Source organism: Elgaria multicarinata, chromosome 6 (genome assembly GCF_023053635.1).
Source record: "Elgaria multicarinata webbii isolate HBS135686 ecotype San Diego chromosome 6, rElgMul1.1.pri, whole genome shotgun sequence".
NCBI lineage: Eukaryota > Metazoa > Chordata > Lepidosauria > Squamata > Anguidae > Elgaria > Elgaria multicarinata.
The window spans coordinates 16,369,348-16,378,392 of NC_086176.1; positions in this window are offsets into that span (position 1 = coordinate 16,369,348).

A 9,045-nucleotide genomic window follows, 5' to 3' on the forward strand; every position below is an offset into this window, starting at 1 on the left:
TTAAAATCAAGCCAGTAAGACCGCAGCACCCTCTGCTGACTAACTGAAATAATGGATGGCACTTTAAAGTTAATGTGCAAACTACAGACCTTATTGTTTGGTATGAGATCTAAAGGTAACCTCTGTGACTGAATGGAATCTGGTGGACACAGTCATCTAGGGTGACCAGATGGAAAGGAGAACAGGGCTCCTGTATCTTTAACAGTTGTATTGAAAGGGGAATTTCAGCAGGTGTCATGTGTATGCATGCAGCACCTGGTGAAATTCCCTCTTTATCACAACAGTCAAATTTGCAGGAGCTCTGCCCTCTTTTGTATCTGGTCAGTCTGATGAGATACAAAAGAGGGCAGAGCTCTTGCAGCTTTAACTGTTGTGACGAAGAGGAAAATTCAACAGGTGCTGCATGGATACACATTATCTGCTGAAATCCCCTTTTCTATACAACTGTTAAAGATACAGGAGCCCTGTCCTCCTTTCCATCTGGTCACCCTAACTCATCTGCTATAAGTTAATGACATTGCCTAGTCTCCAGAGCAAGTCGAAATCTTGAAAGCTACCATTTTATGTATGCATGTATGTATTTTAATGCATTTCTATACTGCCTTTCTGCCAAGACACCCAGGACAGTTTACAATTTTTGAATACTCAAGCAAACAAGTATTATTTTTACACACACACACACACACACACACACACACACACTAGTTTTCTCAAGGCAATTCTATGTTTCTTCTGGAGCTGATGGCAGGAGCACCCCGGCCCGGGCTTCTCCTCTTCTGCCTTTACACGGCTCTTGCACAGCCCCAGAGAAAGTAGGGGAAAGGCTGCTCCATCTCAGGCCATGGATGGCTCTGGAGCTGATGGCATCAGCCATCACCAACCACTATACCAAGGGCTGAATTTTCAAGTACCTCTCAGAGGTCATATTTCAGTGGTGGGTAGGGCTGAAGGGAAAGGGAGCAGAGCCAGAACAAAAGGGGTTGGGTCAAGATACAAACAAACAAACACAGCTTTTTTTACAACATAAAAGCTCTTACTGCCAATAACTGTGAGTCTCTTGAAGCATTTATCGTGCACTCGTGATTGTTCACTCATGGAAGTCCGTGGGTCTTTTTCACGACATCATCAATCTCCAATACACCTCGCATTGTTTTCAAGGGATAACCCACCATTTTAAAAGTCACCAAAAATGCAGTAAGAAACCTAAATTGCGTGATAAAGTAGCGCCATCTGCTGGTGGTATCAATAAAACATGGGAGGAAATCTGCAAAAACAAGATGGAGGGAGAGCGTGTATTTTGCCTACCGTAAAACCCGGAAAGACTGCGGAACAGAAAGCCACAGTAAGGCTGCAGGATTTTCACCAAATGTTGAGAAGCCCTCAGCCTTAGGAGAGGCATTTCAACTTTTAGAATGGGAAAAAAACCTTGTACAGATGCTGGGAAACCATCAAACTAATCAGCCCTTGGGGAAAGGGGGTTGCCCCAGGCGTGTGTGACCCTTTGGAAAACCTCAGAGGACTGGACTGGGAAGCCAGCAGGGCCAAATTTTGCCCTGCACTATACCATCCACTATAATCTAAAATCATTTTAGAAGTTGTGGGTTCTTTGGCCTTAGATGTTTAAATCTAACAAGATGACATTCTCCCAGTGTTGCACTGAGTCAAAAATGAGTGTAGAGAACATCACGGTTTCTGATACTAGTTCACACATGTATGTTTTCAGCTGATGACTGCAGCATCATGATTATTATGTGTGAAAAGGCCATCATCACAGTTCTAAACATTGGAGTTAGACCGTTCCTGACACCTCAAACAAAATGCTTTTCAGCGGTGTCAGGTCATGCATTCGGCTGCAGGCCAAGGAAAATACAGTCATCAACGGTAATCTGGTAATGTGCACTGTGTGTGTGAAAAAGCTCAAGGTGCTAAGGAAGAATTAGCTGCGGACATTTTATAAGTCATGCTGGCTGAAATGCAGCAGCAAAAGGAAGGAGCAATGATTCACGAACAATACCATGACCATTATTCTGTTAGATAATCAGATTTGAACAATGTATTTATTTAGGTGTGAAACCACTAATCACAAGATTGAGCTGAAATCCATAAAAGACTTGTGAAACATGAAAGCCAATAGTTACTTAAAGAGTCTCCGCACACAAACACCAGACATAGGATTTTAATAGTCCTTCCCTCTGTGAGTCTACGTCCTCACTGACCTTGGCCTGGTTCACACAACAGGCCAGGCTCCCCGTGGGTTATGTGTTGCGTGAACCCAGATTTCAGGGCTTCTTCAAGGGTTAAACCCTCATATAACTCGAGATGGTCCAGTTACCTGACAAACCACCACCACATCGGGAATTGCATATTCAAAATGGTGCCCGGAACGAGCCCTGGCTCATCATGGACTGAACAACATTCAGTGAGCAAAGCATCCTTGCTCGACAGGCAGAGAGCCAGGGAGGGAGTGAGCAGCGGCATCTCCTGCTCTGCCTTCTCACCAGAGCAAGAGGCAGGTGAACAACCAGTTTGCAATGCAACAACTCCAGGGCACTCTTGTCAGTGGGCCCCTGGTGGGTGTGAGCCCATGGCAGATGTCCAACCAGGCCCGTTTCTACACCTGCCCTTTCGCCCCCCCCCCCCGATCATCCCTGTGCATGCAAATGACACACAGGGGATCCTGGGAGCAGGCAGGGACGACCCTCTATTTTCCTGGAATAATCCTTAGGTGTAGAAAGGGCCCAGCCCTACTTATGCACAACATGGACTATTTGAACTGCACAATGCAAACTAGTTACAAGGTGCCTAAAGGGCGTCACATACATTATCACAAACGGCTTACAATGACCTTGTAAGGTGTTCCAGTATTTTATTATAATCCCCATATCCCATTGGGAGGAAGGACTCAGCAAAAGCATTTTGCCTAAAGCCGCAGTGAATTCATGGCTGAGGTGACGTTTTAACCTGACCGTCACCTTGTGACAGGAAAGCCCCTTCTTGATCTATTTTTAATCCTGTAAATCTGCCATAAATTATTAGGGTGACCGTATGAAAAGGAGGACACGGCTCCTGTATTTTTAACAATTGTATTGAAAAGGGAATTTCATTCGTATGCATGCAGTACATGGTGAAATTCCTTCTTCATCACAACAGTGAAAGCTGCAGGAGCTATACTAGAGTGACCAGATACAAAGGAGGGCAGGGCTCCTGCAGCTTTAACTGTTGTGATGAGGGCATTTCACCCTCTGCATGCATACAAATGACACCTGCTGAAATTCCCTTTTTAATAGAACTGTTAAATATACAGGAACCCTGTCCTCCTTTCCATCTGGTCAATATTACTCACATTCCCCCTCCTTGACGTCCCGCTTCACGCCCTTGTCGTGACCTGCATTCTATCAACTATGAGGCTTTCTCTCAGTCTCTAGCCTCCTCTCTTCCTTCTGTCTTCACAGCCGTCTCCTTGGACTCAGCCGTCAACTCCTCCTTATCTTCAACTCTTGATAATCTTGCTCCATCTACAACTCGGATAGTTCGCCCCTCTCAACCCCAACCATGGCTCACCTCTTTCCTCCGCTACCTTCGCTCTTGTTCCTGGGCAGCCGAACGCCTGTGGCATAAGACCAAGGACTGGGCGGACTTTGTACATTACAAATTTGTTCTCTCCTCTTTCTCTTCTGCCATTTCACTGGCCAAACAGCAGCACTACTCAATGTTGATCCAGTCAAATGCTAGGCACCCTCAGCGGCTCTTTGCGTCCTTCAATTCTCTTCTGAAGCCTAATCCACCCTCTCTCCCCGCCTCTCTGTCTGCCAATGACTTTGCCTCTTTCTTCAATGCTAAAATCCAAACTATTCGCTCCGATCTGGCCAGCTCTGCTCCGCTTCCAGCTCCTGTTCCTCACCTGTCAGTTCCTCCTGCAACTCTCTTGGCGTTCCCTTCGGTCTCAGCTGATGAACTGTCTAAAATACTGCGCTCGTCGAAGCCTTCCACTTGTTCCCGTGATCCGATTCCCTCTCACGTCTTTATTAACCTTATCCCCGCTATCCTCCCGTCCTTGCTTCACATCATTAATTCTTCTCTGTCCTCTGGTTCATTTCCTTCTGCTTTTAAACATGCTACAGTCTCTCCCATTCTCAAAAAACCCACTCTTGATCGACTATCTCTGTCTAACTACTGACCTGTCTCTCTGTTGCCCCTTGTCTCAAAGATTCTGGAACGTGTGGTCTACTCTCGTTGTCTTGACTTTCTCTCTAGTAACTCTGCTCTGGATCCCTTTCAATCTGGATTCCGTCCTTTGCATTCCACTGAAACAGCCCTTACCAAGATCACCAATGATCTTCTCACTGCCAAGTCTAAGGGCCATCATTCCGTTCTTATTCTCCTTGATCTAACTGCGGCCTTTGACACGGTTGATCACAATCTTCTCTTAGATTCCCTCCATGACCTTGGACTCTGTGGCTCTGTCTATAAATGGTTCGCCTCCTATCTAGAGGGTCGCTCTTTCAGCGTGTCGGCTAACGGCAGCTCGTCCTCCTCTTTTCCCCTTTCAGTAGGGGTTCCGCAAGGCTCGGTGCTTGGCCCGTTGCTGTTTTCTTTATACATGCTGCCCTTGGGTAAGCTTATTCAATCTCATGGCCTCCAATATCACCTGTATGCCGATGATACACAATTATATCTCTCATCTCCGGAACTTTCTCCTGATGTCCACGATCGTATCTCGGCATGTCTTTCAGATATCTCAGCCTGGCTGCTTCATCGTTGTTTGAAACTTAATATGGCAAAAACTGAACTGCTTGTTTTTCCTCCTAAACCTTCTCCTCACCTCTCATTCTCTCTTACTGTCAACGATGTCACGCTTACTCCGGTCAAGGAAGCTCGTAGTCTTGGCTTTATATTTGATTCCTCACTCTCCTTTATTCCTCATATTGAGGCAGTAGCTAAATCCTGTGGTTTCTTCCTGTATAATATTGCCAGGATTCGACCATTTTTGTCTGTCTCTTCTGCCAAGACTCTCGTTCACGCACTGGTTATCTCTCGGTTGGACTACTGCAACCTTCTTCTCTCTGGCCTTCCCTCGTCTCACATCAGTCCGCTGGTCTCTGTCCACCACTCTGCCTCTAAGATCATCTTCTTGGCCCGCCGCTCTGACCATGTCACTCCACTTCTGAAATCTCTTCATTGGCTTCCAATTCACTCCAGAATCCAATATAAACTTCTCCTGCTGACCTTCAAAGCTTTTCACGGTCTAGCTCCTGCCTATCTCTCCTCTCTCATCTCACACTATTGCCCCGCTCGTGCTCTCCGCTCCTCTGATGCCATGCTTCTCGCCTGCCCAAGGACCTCCACTTCCCTTACTCGGCTTCGTCCGTTTTCTTCTGCTGCCCCTTACGCCTGGAACGCTCTTCCAGAACACTTGAGAACTACCAACTCAATCACAGCTTTTAAAACTCAGCTAAAAACTTTTCTTTTCCCTATAGCTTTTAAATATTGAGTTTGTTCTGACTCTATACTGTTAGCCTCACCCTACCCGGGTGTTTACACTTCCCTGTGCCTGTTTGCATTCTCTTTCCCTCCTTACTGTTTACTTCAACTTTATTAGATTGTAAGCCTATGCGGCAGGGTCTTGCTATTTACTGTGTAATCTGTACAGCACCATGTACATTGATGGTGCTATATAAATAAATAAATAAATAAATAAATAAATAATAATAATAATAATTAAAAAAAAAAAAACAGTCTACCTCTGCCAAGGGAGGCTGATAGACTCGCTTAGAAAGTGTGGTGAACCCTTCGAAATGTGTATTCCGGAGTAAAACTAAGTACCCTTTGGCCTGAAAATCACTCCTTAAGCCGCTTGTCAAATGTAAATGAACATCCCTTGCCAAAACAATTACCCTTTCCTTATCTTAATAGCTCATCTTTCACTTTGAAATGATAAACCTCTGCAAGTCTGCTCCTTAATCTTATGCTCTTATGTGGAACTAAGGGGGGGGGGATTTTTAGTGTACTCCCTAAGGTACTTGACCCTGGGAACCTTGGGGGATATTGGCTAGGCCTAAAATTAAAGTGGTTCAGGGCCTAGAAGCTGACTGGGCCAGTGCTTTTGCCTGTCCACATGGAATCATACTGTCCATTGTGATACTGCCAGAGCTGTCAGTAACTTGTCTCTTAAAGGCCATTAAATTGTTCATTTAATTGTTCTAGTGGCCATGTCTCCCCCTCCCATTTTTACTCTAAAGCAGACACGGGGGGGGGGGGCAGTTTGGATCAGGACTCTAGTGCAGGGGTAGGACTTTCAAGAACTAAATCGAGGACCCTGCACCTGTTCCAGAGTAGGGGGAGCATAATTGCTAGACTGGCATTTAATGTCTGTTTTGGCCCCTGGTTTAATAGATTTTGCATTTTACAACCAGTTTGGTGGCAATTTTTTAAAATCTTTTATTTATTTATTTATTACATTTATATACCGCCCCACAACTGAAGCTCTCTGGGCAGTTCACAAAAGTTAAAACAGTAACATTAAAACAGTATAAACAGTTAAAAAAAACAGTAAAAAAAAAGTTAAAACAGTAAACATTAAAAAGTATACAAAATTAAAAAACAAACTTAGCATTGTTAAATGCTGTTAAATGCCTGGGAGAAGAGAAAAGTCTTGACCTGGCGCCTGAAAGATAACAGTGTTGGCGCCAGGCGAGCCTCATCGGGGAGATCATTCCACAGTCGGGGGGCCACCACTGAAAAGGCCCTCTCCCTTGTTGCCATCCTCTGAGCTTCCCTTGGAGTAGGCACTCGGAGGAGGACCTTAGATGTTGAGCGCAGTATACAGGTAGGTACATCTAGGTTTATCCCTTTATATGTAGGATTATATGTAGGTTCATGTAGGTTTATCCCTTTATAAGCTGCCTGTTCTTCTCTCTCTCTCTCTCTCTCTTTTTGTGGGATAGAAATAAAAGTACTTACCTGAGTTGCAGGATCTACACTACTGTTTTAAAACGGTTTATAACAGTAGTGACAACTGTTGGGGCCCAGCACACACTCCGTATACAGCTTTCAAACCATTTTCAAAGTGTCATATCCTGCTTGGTGTAGATCTGCTTCCCCAAACTTGTCATGTTACTAATATGGAAGAGGAAGAACCTTGCGCTCAGACTGGGCCGTGTGTGTGTGTGTGTGTGTGTGATCAGCTGCCTTCCCCAGAGATGTACCTTCCTTAAACACCCCTCTGGCGATAATTATTTCCCAGAGATAGGTGAATAGGGTCAAGGATCTGATGGGAATTGGAGAAACACTCACTGAGGCGGTACATTTTATGAGCCTGTGAAAAAACTGCATAAAATGGGTAGCTCCACATTTCTTAAGGAGAACATTTCTCCAGTTTCCTTGGCTCACCACTGTATTATTATTATTATTATTATTATTATTATTTATTTATTTATTTATATAGCACCATCAATGTACATGGTGCTGTACAGAGTGAAACAGTAAATAGCAAGGCCCTGCCGCATAGGCTTACAATCTAATAAAATCATATTAAAATAATAAGGAGGGGAAGAGAATGCCAACAGGCACAGGGTAGGGTAAGCAGGCACAGGGTAGGGTAAAACTAACAGTATAAAGTCCGAGCAACATCAAGTTTTAAAAGCTTTAGGAAAAAGAAAAGTTTTTAGCTGAGCTTTAAAAGTTGTGATTGAGCTTGTAGATCTCAAATGTTCTGGAAGAGCGTTCCAGGTGTAAGGGGCAGCAGAAGAGAAGGGACGAAGCCGAGCAAGGGAAGTAGAGACCCTTGGGCATGCAAGAAACATGGCATCAGAGGAGCGAAGAGCACGAGCGGGGCAATGGTGTGAGATGAGAGAGGAGAGATAGGAAGTTGTCTTCTACTACTGGGACTTGACCCACAATTCAGTTGCACCTGACCTGACCTAAGATGGGACAGACTATTGACACCTCAAGCACTTGCTTTTTTGTTTGAGGTGTGTGAGAGAGTGAGTCAGTGGGTGTGTGAGGGAGGCATATCTATTATATATCAAAATAAAATGTTATCTACCGTATTTCTTTGATTGTAAGACGCCATCGATTGTAAGACGCACCCTAATTTCAGTACCACCAACAGGAAAAAAAACCCCCGAAGACACACCCACGATTCTAAGACGCACCCCATTTTTAGAGATGTTTATAGGGGGGGGGGGGAAGTGTGTCTAAGAATCGAAGAAATAGGGTATAATATGTTGGATGAAGTGGGAATTCTCCGAAGGGCAGATTCGGCCTCAGACCACCACAGTTAGAAACATGCTCAAGGAGAAGAGGAAAAAGAGAGAAGGAGGAATAAATACCAACAGCTGGCGCTGCATTTTTATAGCTGTCAGCAGAGAGCACAGTTGTTTGCTCAGCAGTGGGTGTGGATACCAGCACTGAGTCATAGGTCATGTGAGTAAGTGTTCCTTTGAGATCCCTCTCCTTCAGGGCCAGCCAAGACATTTTGTTTCCTGGGTCAAAGGACAAGATGGTGACACTTGGAGAGATCCTTTTGGATAGATCCTTCTGGAGCTCCTCACAAGCCCTTTTCATTTTAACCACCTTACGTAATTTGGTGTCATCAGCATACATGGCCACTTCATTGCTCACTTCTAATTCCAGATCATTTGTGAACAAGTTGAAAAGCATTAGTCCCAACACAGATCCCTGTGGGCAGGGCCAGTGCCAGACTATTTTGCGCCCTAGGCAGGTGAGCTGCTTTCACCCACCCACACCCACCCCAGCGTACCTGGGCACGGGACGCCATCTCGCCCACCCAGCCGAAGCGAAGCCAGGACACTGGGGGGGGGGGGGGTAGCAGGCCGGCAGCTTCAGAACAGCGCGCCTGGCCAGAAGCCGCTCTAGGAGAGCAACTTCCGAGCGTGCCATTCCAAAACCGCCCGCCCCCCTACCCCAGCGTTCTGGCTTCGCTTCGGCGCCCACCCAGCGCCCAGAACGGCGTGCCCAGAAGCCGCCCTCTCAGAGCCGCTGTGGGAGAGTGGCTTCCGGGTGCAGCGTTCGGCGCCCCCCTTA